Source organism: Vulpes vulpes, chromosome X (genome assembly GCF_048418805.1).
Source record: "Vulpes vulpes isolate BD-2025 chromosome X, VulVul3, whole genome shotgun sequence".
Taxonomy (NCBI): Eukaryota; Metazoa; Chordata; class Mammalia; order Carnivora; family Canidae; genus Vulpes; species Vulpes vulpes.
Genome location: NC_132796.1, coordinates 62,583,486 through 62,594,331, shown reverse-complemented (window position 1 = coordinate 62,594,331; position 10,846 = coordinate 62,583,486). Strand labels below are relative to the sequence as shown.

Sequence of the window (10,846 nt, the reverse complement as noted above, 5' to 3'; positions counted from 1 at the left end):
TAAAACCAGTTATTGTTCTCAATTAGCTAATTTCTCCAGTTCTTTATAACCTAATACACCACTAAATGATTTGACAAAATTAAAGGAGATATGCTGTGAAAGCCCTAGCACAGTGCCTGGCTCATAGTGGACCAGGAGTCAGCGACTTTCTCTACACAGGACAGGTAGTAGATATTTTAGGCTCTGAGGGCTATAAGGCCTCTGATACAAATATTCAAGTCTGAACTGGTAGCCTCAAAGCAGCCATAAAATGTCTGTATACACTGTATGTACACAAATGAGCATGGATGTGTTCCAGTAGAACTTTTATTTGTAGTCATTGATATTTAAATTTTATATCATTTTAATGTATCATTAAAATTATTTTTCTTTAAATTATTTTTCACTATTAAAAATGCCAACACCATTCTTAGTTATAGGCCATTAAAAATATAGGCAGTGCTCCAGATTTGGCCAATGGGCCATACATAGTTTGCCAACCCCTGTGGGGGTTATACTATTATTTTCCCTCCTAAATGAAGAAAGTATTTTTATGAGTGTAGCCCCATATGTGATGTGTTTCTATGTTTTTTACTCTGGCAAATACTACTTGAAATGTCTTCACCTAGTGACAATTCCAATGGTATGCTTATGGAAAAAAAGCTAAGAAAGATATAGGGTTTTTAATGTCAATCACCTTTGTGAAAAATTGTGGTAATTTTTAAAACCTGAGGATTGTTCTTGCTCCTCTCTCTTTCTTGAATCATCTGAACCACCAAAACGTCTTAAGTCTTCTACTTTCTTAATATCTATGGAATTCATTCTTTTTTTTTCCATTCTTAATATCATTACCTTGCTCAGGTTCACATCCCTTTTTACCTGGATTACTGCAATACCTACCTAACTAGTTACTCTGTATACATTTTCTCATCAAATCATGAATTCAGAAATCACCAAATGTGAAAAATATCTCAAATCAAGCCTCCACACTCCATTTTCACTTTAGTTGAGGTTCCCAACAAATAGGACTGTACAACAGCCTCCTGACTCATTGCTCTGCTGCAAGTATCTCTTTACTCCACTTGATAACTTTTACAGTATAGTGTACACCACCACACAGTCACTTGTATAACAAAACAAATAAAATTTATTATTTCTACTCTCTTGTTTAAACATTGCTGTCAACTCCCACTAGAAGTCAAGGATGGCACCCAAACAAGAACAGAAAGGGAATCCTAGCTGGGCAACAATGTGAAAGACCATCCAGCATATGTCTTTTAGATATTTGGTCAGTATTTATTTAGAGGAGTAAACTTCTATGTTAAGGATGGCTGTGCTATCATTTTAAATAGTGTTTTTATATCCATGCTTCAGTATTTTTAGTTTCATATTAGCACCAAGATCAATAATATTAATTAGGTGCTATAAACTCTTTTTAATTTGTAGCTTGCTCATTTCATTCCTTCTACTTGACACAGTAGTCTTGGCCAACTTAATAGTGTTTTACTGTGGTACACTTAGATACCACATATTACTGTCTCTTCTTGCTCATATATCTCTGGAATGACAATTTCTTATCCGCTATATTCCCTTTAATTTCAATGTCTTCTATGAAAACTCAGCCTTCTTTCTCTAACTGTAACTTGACTATCTCCCAAGGAAATAACCTAAAATAAATTAACATGAACATATTCTGGGTCATCTAGAAGACCACCTTATAACTGAACCCTGTCATACAACATCAATGCTCCCATTTGTATTTGTATTTATAAGCACGTTGATACCAGATAGTACCACTTTATTTGTTTGGGGTTGATGGGTTGATTTGAAATGAAGGAGCCAGGCTTTGTAAATTATATGCTTTTATACCAGGTATGCTGTACATAATACAATTTCTTTGTAGTTAGAATAAAGTGATGAGAAGTGAGTCATCCCATAGCATACCAGACAAGCCTCACTCAATATGCCATTGTGGAGTCATATTCATGTTGTGAACTGCAATTTAGTTACAGCAAAACAATATAATGGTTGATTTTAATGCTGTTAATCTATTAGTTTTATTGTTTATTGTTTAGGTTTTATCATTATATAAATACCATAAGCCCAAGGCATTATTTATACATAGTTCCACTATTGTTAAGTAACATTATATTAAAACTAATGTAAATCAATATTGAAAGTACAAATTTTCTTCCATAATAAAAAAAAATACAAAGTGATGCACAAAAGGTCTCTAAATGCTATTCTACATAAAAAGTATCAGGACTTCTTTGGGGAGAAGGGACAATAGCTAACTCCATTTTTAAGATAGGAAATAAGATAAATTGTGCTAAATTGTGTCAGTGAGCAAAAACCAGCAGAGACTAATGGAAGCATGTTAAAAGTACAAAAAAGCAATAAAAATACTAACTAGAAATAATTGAAACACATGGAATTATTAGGAATGCAGAAAGAGAAATAGAGAGATCCCTCTCACTCCCAAAGAAAACCTCCCTGGATACCATATGAAGTAAATATCAACTTCTTATTCTGACAATGAACAATTAAAGGAAAAAGAACTCAGTATTTTAATTCTGCTTTTCTTGTACAAACTATTTCAGGACGACCAAATAGCCTAGCTTGAAGAAAGAAAGTTCTTCTTTTCATAAGAAATATAACTAATAACTGTAGAATAATGTAGAAAATCACCATTTTATGACCTCTAATGAAGTAACAGATCCAGACAATGATCATAGATGGGTGAAACATAAAATGAAAGACTGTTAGAAAAAATGTAAAGGAATTTGAGCTGTCATCATTCGAACCCTCTAATCAGTTTCTCTGTCTCCTCACCAACACTTAGTATTATAATTATTTTCTACTTCAGCTGATCTAATAAATGTGTACTGATATCACAGTGTGGTGTTAATTTGCATTTGTCTGATAGCTAATGATATTGAACATCCTTTTGCATGCTTATTTGCTACAATCTATTTGGTAAAGTGTCCAGGTTCTTTGCCCATCTTTTAATTTGATTGTTTCCTTATTGTTGAGTTTCAGAGCTTTAAAAATATGTGTTGTGGAGCAAGTTATTTATCAGGCATGTTATTTGTAGGTATTTTCTACACGTTGTCACCTGGTATTTTCTTTTTCTTTATAGTATATATACTATATAGTATACTATATATACAGCAGAGCAAAAGCTTTTAATTCTGATAAAGTCTAATTTATTGATTTTTTTCTTAAATAGATTGTGATTTGGTATAGATTTTGAAAATTCTTTGCCTACTTTCAGCTCACAAACATTCTATTTTTTGCTAAAAGTTTTATTGTTCTTAGGCTTTACATTTACATTTATTATCAATTTTGAGTCAGGCTTTGTATAAAGTATGAGATTTAGGTTATGGTTTAATTTTATGCATATAAATGACTAGGGGTTCTAACAACATTGGTTAAAAAGACTATCCTTTCTTCAATGAGTTTGAACCTTTGTAAAAAAATCAAATGGCCATATTTGTGTAGGTCTATATATGTCCTATTTATAGGTCTAGATCTGTTCCATAGATCTATCTGTACCTATCCCTTGACCTATATAGCACACTGACTTGATAACTTTAGCTTTTTAATAGGTCCTAAAATTGGGTAGTGTACTTCTTCTAGTTTTTTTTTTTTTCAAAATTGTACTAGCTATTCTTGTTCCTTTTAGTATCACCTTGTCTATATCTATAAAAAATTCTGCTGACATTTTGATTGACATTGTCAGAACCCATTGATCTATAACACAGTATGTCCATTTATTTGGGTCTTCGTGGGTAATTTCATGAGCATTTTATAGTTCTTAGCATTCATATTCTGTACAGGTTTTGTTATATTCATACCTAAGTATTTCATTTCTTGAAAATACTGAAATATATTTTTGTTTAATTTTGGTTTATCATTGTTGTCCTTAGTATTAAGCAGTTTGATTATTAATGTATCTGGACTTGGGTTTCTTTGGATTCATTTTGGAGTTTATTTTTTTTTAATTTTTTTTTATTTATTTATGATAGTCACAGAGAGAGAGAGAGAGGCAGAGACATAGGCAGAGGGAGAAGCAGGCTCCATGCACCGGGAGCCCGACATGGGATTCGATCCCGGGTCTCCAGGATCGTGCCCTGGGCCAAAGGCAGGCGCCAAACCGCTGCGCCACCCAGGGATCCCCTGGAGTTTATTTTTTATTTGTATATTTATACCAGATAATTTGTCAAATCTAGGACATTTTCAACCATTATTTCTTTGAATACTCTTTCAGCATCATAATCTTTTTCCAGTCCTTCTGAGACTTTGATTATATAAAGTTGAGACATTTTGTTGTGCCCTAGTCTCCTGAGTCTTTGTTCATTTTTTCAATCTCTTTCTTTTTGCTATTCAGATTGGATGATTTCTACTGGTCTAACATAAATTTCACCAACTTCTTCTACCATCTCTATTTTCCTGTTGAATTCAAAACGTTAGATCTTATGGGTTTTAGATTATTTGGTTATCATATTTTTAGATTCTAAAATTTCCATTTGGTTCTGCTTTATATATTCTGTTTCTTTGCTCATACTTTATTTTAATATTTGATTCAATAGTGTCCATGATTGCTTATTTTTTTATTTTAATTCCCAATATAGTTAACATACATTTTTATATTAGTTTTAGGTGTACAACATAGTGATTTAACAATCCCAGACATCAAGTGCTCACAAGTGCACTCCTTAATCCCCATCACTTATTTCACCCATTCCCCACCTTCCCTCTGGTAACCACTTGCTTGTTCTCTATAGTTAAGAGTTGGTTTCTCTCTCTTTCTTTTCTCCCTTGCTCATTTGTTTTGTTTCTTAAATTCCACACATGTGAGAGACGGTCAACTGATACATGAACAGATTCTCAATATCACTCAACATCAGGGAATTGAAAATCAAAGCTATAATGAGATATCACCTCACCTCTGTCAGAATAGTTAAAATGAAAAATACATGAAACAACAAGTGTTGAAGATGTGGAGAAAAAGGAACCCTCTTGTACTGTTTGTGGGAATGCAAACCAGTGTAACCCCTGTAGAAAAAAGAGTATGGAAGTTCCTCAAAAAGTTAAAAATAAAACTACCCTACCATCTAGTGATCACACTACTGGGTGTTCACCCAAAAACTACAAAAACACTAGTTCAGAGGGATACATAGACCCCTATGTTTATAGCAGCATCATTTATAATAGCCAAATTATGGAAGTAGTCCAAGTGTCCATCGATTGATGAATGGATAAAGAAGATCTGGTGTATATATAATGGAACATTATTTAGCCAAAAAAAAGACTGAAATCTTGCCATTTGAAATGGAATGGTTGGAGTTAGAGAGTATAATGCTAAGTAAAATAAGCCAGTCAGAGAAAAACAAATACCATAAGATTTCATTCATATGTGGAATTTAAGAAACAAAACAGATCAGCATGATTACTTATTTGAACATGTTTTGTCATAGCTACTTGAAATTCCTTGTAGATAATTCCAACATCTTTGTCATCTCATCATTAGCATCTGTTCATTATTTTTCCCATGTAAATTGAGATTTTGCATGGATCTTCATGTCCTGAATAACTTGGATTGTTCCTGTACATTTTGAATAATACCTTGATACTTTGGATCTTGTTATATCCTATGAAGTATATTGATATTTTTGCTTTAAAAGACACTTGAGTTGGTTAGGTCAACTGAATGGAAAAGAATGAGAGAAAAAAAACAAATGGTGTTTTCCCTTACTCTGTTGAGCTTCAGAAAATCTATTTTTCTCTCTTCCAGACAGAATTAGTGGATTTATTGTGTTTCTCTATCCTTGGAGCCCCAATACTCATTTTTGGGTTTCACGTTATATCCAGTTCAGGCCAGGGAATAATGAAGGAAGGAAAAGGGGATAAATTAGCCACTGGTTTAGTGGTACTTTGAATTTTGTTTATTTTCCCTGACCCTCTTGCTGATGTTTACTTTCACAGTTCATGGCTTTCCATGAAGTCTATCCAGATTTTATACTTGAGTTCAGTAGGAGATAAAAGGAAGCATGTATTTACTCCATCTTACCTAGAAGAATAAGTGTCAAACATTTTCAACTGGTTTAAATTTATTCAAAAATCATTTTTTAAAAAATATTTTACCAAAAATGCAAGGAATGCTCAACTGTAACAAATGCTCGTGACAGACAGTTTGAGTGTAATAACAGCTAATAATTGATAATTGGATTTGGCAATTTGAAAATTATTTGTGATCTTGGCCAAAAATCTTTTGGGAGAGTGGTGGGTACAAAAGCCTGGTTAGGATGAGTTGAAGACAGAATTGTTTGAGAAAAATAAATATAATGACTAGAGACAACTCAAATTAATATTAATTGTCTTTGTGTTTTATAGTAGTCCAGTTGTATGCTGGTAAACAGTGTGGGGGAAGATGTGAACCTTGATTTGTTGTGTTTCCTGATTTCCATGGTGTAAATACTCCCACAAGGGGCAATTTTGAACTACTAATGTGACATCATTGAATGCAGATTTTGAAAGAAATGAAAACAATTGGCTATAGTGATTCAGTACAATTGATCCTTGAACAACACAGGTCTGAACTTCTCAGGTCCACTTATAAGTGGATTTTTTACAATACAGTACCATAAATATATTTATCTTCCTTGTGATTTTCTTAATAACATTTCTTTTCTTTAGCTTACAGTATATTAAGGATACAGTATATAAAACATACAACTTACAAAATATCTATTAATCAACTGGTTATTTGTAAGGCTTCTGGTCAACATAAGCCTATTAAGTTGGGGGGAGTCAAAAGTTTTCTGTGGATTTTTGAGTCCATGTGTATTGGTGCCCCTAAACCATGTTGTTCAAGAGTCAACTGTATATATGTCTCTAACACACCATTGAAATACTCCTATTATTTCCTTAATTCCTATAATAGAAATTGATCTCACTTCAAACCAAGTAAATTTAGACAACTTGTGGCATTGAAGTGCTATTTTCTGTAATGTTACAACCACTTTTGAAAACACTTTGACAGCATCTTATAAACCTGAGCATATGTATACCTGATAACTAGAAATTCTTTTCCTCGGTATATACTCATCAGAAATGCATGCATAAGCACAAAAACAATAACAGCAACAACAAACATATACAAGAACATTTGTAGCAGCATGATTTGTTTCTAGGAATTTACCCAATTCTTCCAGGTTTTCCAATTTGTTGGTATATAGTTTTTTTAATAATATTCTCTTATAATTATTTGCATTTCTGTGGTATTGGTTATTATTTATCCTCTCTTGGTTGTGACTTTAAAAAAAAGATTTATTCATCTATTTTAGAGAGAGAGAGAGAGTGCACCTGAGCAGGAGGGAGGGGCAGAGGGAGAATCTCAAGCAGACTCCCTGCTGAGTGTGGAGCCCAATGCAGGTCTTGATCTCATAACCCTGAGATTTTGACCTGAGCCAAATCAAGAGTTGGACTCCCAACGGACTCCAAAGCATCCCTTTCATTTGTAATTTTATTTATTTGGGCCATTTCTCATTTCTTTTTAATAAACCTGGCCATAGTTATATCAATTTTATTAATTTGCCAAAGAATCCACTCCTGGTTTCATTGATCTGTTGTATTGGGGTATATTATTTAGATTCTATATCATTTATTTCCACTCTAATCTTTATTATTTTCCTCCTTCTGCTGGCTGTAGGCTTCATTAGATATAAAGTTAGGTAGTTTATTTGAGATTTTTCTTGCTGCTTGAGGTAGGCCCATATTTGCTACATACTTCTCTCTTATCACCACTTTTGCTACATCACAAAAATTTTGGAGCATCATGCTTTCATTTTCATTTGTTTCCATGTATTTTTAAAACTTCTTCTTTAATTTCCTGCCTAACCCATCCATTGCCTAGGAGCACGTTTTTAAACTTCCATATATTTGCGTCTTTCCAAATTTTTTATTGTGGTTGATTTCAAGTTTCATAGCATTGTAGCCAGAATATGCATGGCATGATCTCAACCTTTTTGTACTTGTTGAAGCCTGATTTGTGACCTAGTATGTCATCCTTTCAGGAGGATGTCCCATCTGCACTTGAAAAGAATGTGTATTCTTCTGTTTTAGGTTGGAATGTTCTGAATATATCTGTTAAATCCATCTAGTCCAGTTTGTCATTCAAAGCCATTGTTTCCTTGTTGATTTTCTGTTTTAATAATCTATCCATTGATGTGGATGGGTGTTAAAGTCCTCTACTCTCATTGTATTATTATTAATGAGTTTCCTTATAGTTGTTATTAATTATTTTATGTATTTGGGTGCTCCCAAGTTGGGTGTAAAAATATTTACAATTGTTAGATTTTCTTATTGGATTTCCCCCTTTATTATGATATAGTGCCCTTCTTCATCTCTTGTTACAGTGTTTGGTTTAAAATCTATTGTCTCATAGAAGTATTGCTACTCTGGCATTCTTTTGACATTCATTTTCATGAGAAATGTTCTCCATCCCTCACTTTCAATCTGCAGGTGTCTGTAGCTCTGATAGGCAGCATATACATGGGTCTTGTTTTTTTAACCATTCTGATATGCTATGTCTTTTGATTGGAGCATTTAGTTTATTTACATTCAGAGTAATTATTGATAGATATGCATTTTGTGACATTTTATTACTAGGTTTATCATTGTTTCTGGAAATTTTCCTTATTCTTTTCTTTCTTTGTCACTTTTAATCTCTCCTTTACACTCAAAGAGTCATTATTTGAAATAGGCAAAAACTGGAAACAAACCAAATGTCATCAAGTCATTCATTCATTCAAATTCTTCAAGTGCCTACCATATACCAGACTTTTTTCTAGTGTGTCTCTACTTCTTGGAACTTACATTCTAGTCAAGGTATATAGATAATAAAAAAAACAAACAGGCAAACTATGGGAAGTGCTATGAAGGAAAAAGTATGAGTGCTTAGATAAAGCCTCTCTGAGGAAAGGGTAAACTGAGACTGAAAGTTTGACAAAATTTCAGTCAGAAGAAGAGCAACACACAGAGAACAAGCATCAGCAAAGGTCGTGAAGCCAGAAAAATATTTATGCGTTTAAGAAGTTAAAAGAAGGCTAATGTGGCTGAATCATGGTAGGCGAGGGGGAGAGTAAGGAAAAATGAAATTCAAGGAATGCAAAGCCCAGATCATTCAGGATCTTGTAATGAGTTTTGATTTTATTTTATTCACAATGAGAAGTCATTGTGAGTTGTGAGATCCTATTGATTCTACCTTCTAAAATTTTTTTGTATTCTTTTTTTTAAGATTTATTTATTTATGATAGACACAGATAGAGAGAGGCAGAGACACAGGCAGAGGGAGAAGCAGGCTCCATGCCGGGAGCCCAATGCGGGACTCGATCCCGGGACTCCAGGATTGCGCCCTGGGCCAAAGGCAGGCGCCGAACCACTGAGCCACCCAGGGATCCCCAATTTTTTGTATTCTTTATCCCCAGAGCCTATACTATATTTCAGTGTGGTATCATCGCTTATCTTGATCACTACTTTAGTTTTCTAACAGGTCTCTTAACTGGTTCTGCCCCTTCCTTTTGTCTATCTTTTTCATGTCCACAAAGATATCTTTTAAAAATGAAAAGCCAATCATTCTGCTATTTTCTTATATCCTTTGCTAATTCCTCTTTATTCTACAAGAAAAAGTTCGGTTCCTTAACTAAGCCTGTCTAACCTAGTATGTAAGAGCACATCATGAGTTTCATGGGCCCTAGGCATCTTTGCCTTCCTATATAAGAATATGCAAAAAATTACATTTTGCGACTTAATTAGTATAAAGACTAATATTATATATACATTATTATTTTTTAAATATTTTATTTATGTATGTATTTAGAGAGAGTGCAAACAAGAGGAAAGACAGAGGGAGATAGAGAATCTCAAGCAGACTCCATGTTGAGCATGGAGCCAGATGTGAGGCTTGATCCCATAAGCCTGGGATCATGACTTGAGGCCAAATCAAGAATATGACACTTAACCAACTGAGCCATCCAGGTGCCCCTATTATTATTATATTCCTTTTTTCTTCTGATTTTAGAATAAAGTTAAAACATTTTCAAATGATCTTTAAAGGTATCATGGGGTCCTAGGAACGGTGACTCTTGTATTTAATGAATATGTCAACATTGCTAGTGTGATTTAACTTCAGCCTAACTCTCTAGATTCACTCTCAGATTAATTTTAAAATGTCTATTGAGTATCTTCTATATGCCAAACACTGTTCTAGGAACTGAGAGTACATCACTGAACAAAAGAAGAAGAAAAACATGACTTCATATTACTTTCATTGAGGAAGGAGAGTGACAAAAGTTAAGCAAATGACTAAGTAAAATGAGTAGTATGATAGACAGTGATGAAGTACAGAAGAAGGATGAGTGTTTGTGGGATGGCTTACAATTTGAAATATGGTGTGCAGGGAAAATCTTCCTGAGCATATATTATCTAAGCAAACACCTGAAGGAGATGAGAGTGAACTAAGTGGATAGCTGGGAGAAAAACATTCTAGGTTAGGCAAAAGCAAATATAAAGGCCCTGAGACAGGAATTTGGCTACTTTATCTCTGAATTGCAAGAAAGCCAGTGTGGTTGGAATCAGAAAGATAAACATTGTTCAAATCATGGGCTTTTTATCATTATAATTTTGACTTTTTGTCTGAAGGAAATGGAAACTTAATGGAGGATTTTGACTATGGAACTGACAAGATTTGACATATATTTTGTAAAGTATAATCCTGTCTGCTGTATTGAGAGTAGACTACAGTAGTGCAAAGGGTGAAGTAAGTAAACCATTTAGGAAGTAATGACAATAATTCAGATGAGAA

The 10,846-nt window shown here is 33.7% G+C and overlaps 1 protein-coding gene across 1 annotated transcript in view; it reads right to left on the bottom strand.

Moving 5' to 3' along the window:
• The window catches only part of APOOL (apolipoprotein O like), a 356,871-nt gene that overhangs the window by 690 nt on the left and 345,335 nt on the right, over positions 1 to 10,846 (bottom strand). The gene's annotated exons all lie outside the window — the stretch shown is intronic.